This window comes from Myotis lucifugus, unplaced genomic scaffold (genome assembly GCF_000147115.1).
Source record: "Myotis lucifugus unplaced genomic scaffold, Myoluc2.0 scaffold_64, whole genome shotgun sequence".
NCBI lineage: Eukaryota > Metazoa > Chordata > Mammalia > Chiroptera > Vespertilionidae > Myotis > Myotis lucifugus.
The window spans coordinates 1,288,221-1,289,671 of record NW_005871112.1 but is presented as its reverse complement, the minus strand read 5'-3'; the positions used below and the strand labels follow the sequence as shown (position 1 = coordinate 1,289,671).

Genomic DNA, 1,451 nt, shown 5'->3' with positions numbered 1-1,451 from the left:
ATGACACACCAATGTCAAGAACACTCCAGGCAGGCGACAGGTCTCCGTTTTTTTAATACCTTTCCTGCCATAAAGAAACCAAGGCTCCTTGAAGAAATGACTGGCTCCAAGGCTGGGACAGTGTAGTGTAAGCACATCACAAGCAGCTTTTTTTTTTTATTGCAGTATAAGCTTTTGATTGCTGAGGCATCCACTTCAAAGACATTCGACTCAAACACATTGTCAGCTACGTGACTATTAAAACCCAGGCCACCCACCCTTGAACTTCCCTTTTTCTTGTTCAGAAAACTCTGCTTGACCTAGATAAGTGATCCTTTCACTGTCGACTTGCTTTTTCCCTTCCTGCACTTTAATTACCCACTCTTATGTTTTAAATTGATCAAGAGTGAACACACAACACCCTAGGCACCCCACCCTCAATCCCAGTAAAGGCAGAACCCCAGGCTCACACTCATGACTCCTCTCTCTCTTTCTGTCTCCCTCTCTCTCCCTTTTGTTCTCTCTCTGTCTACTCTGCCAAACCCAAGACCTTGCTGCGTAGCCCCAGGCAGGACTTGTGAGTAAACACCTTATCTTTTTTCAAAGTTCCCTGATGATCACCCGTGGAGGTGCAGCTGGCAACCTGAAGAACCACAAGGGCTGGTCCAGCTTCAACACTGGCTCCCCAGGGAAAATGTCTGTGAGGAGTGCCCCAAGCATTCCTAGCAACGGCATCCCTACCCAGTGATCAGACCAACACAAAACAGGCAGAGAAAGTACAAGATGGGCCTGAAACATCTTACACCAGGGGTCCTCAAACTTTTTAAACAGGGGGCCAGTTCACTGTCCCTCAGACCATTGGATGGCCGGGCTATAGTTTAAAAAAAAAACTATGAACAAATTCCTATGCACACTGCACATATCTTATTTTGAAGTAAAAAAACAAAACGGGAACAAATACAATATTTGTATTTGCTTGTGGCCCGCGGGCCGTAGTTTGAGGACCCCTGTCTTACACCGTAAGACAAGGAAAAGCTCAAAGAAATCATGAGGATATGTCCAAAGGATAGAGGAGCCAGCCTGAAGGGCTCTCACTAGGCAAATCTGGGATACACTGAGCATCACGATAAATAAATGGCAATGAACAAGAATCCACCAATCCTTACTTTCTGAAAATGGGAGAGAAGGGAAAGTGCTTGCATTCTCAAATGCAAATAAATGTTGAAGGAACAATGGATTTAGAAATAAATGATCAATGGGAGCTCTAGCCGGTTGCTCAGTGGTTAGAGTGTTGGCCCTCGGGCTGAAGGGTCCTGGATTCGATGCTGGTAAAGGGCACATACCTTGGTTGCAGGTTCCTCGGCCCTGGTGGGGGTGCATGCAGGAGGCAACCAATCAATGTGTCTCTCTCACATCAATGTTCTCTCTGTCTCTCCCTCTTCCTTCACTCTCTAAAATAATGGAAAAATATC

General features: G+C 45.8%; 1 protein-coding gene across 1 annotated transcript in view; it reads right to left on the bottom strand.

Moving 5' to 3' along the window:
- ABCC4 (ATP binding cassette subfamily C member 4) overlaps positions 1 to 1,451 on the bottom strand; it is a 235,906-nt gene that overhangs the window by 191,296 nt on the left and 43,159 nt on the right. The window lies entirely within an intron of this gene.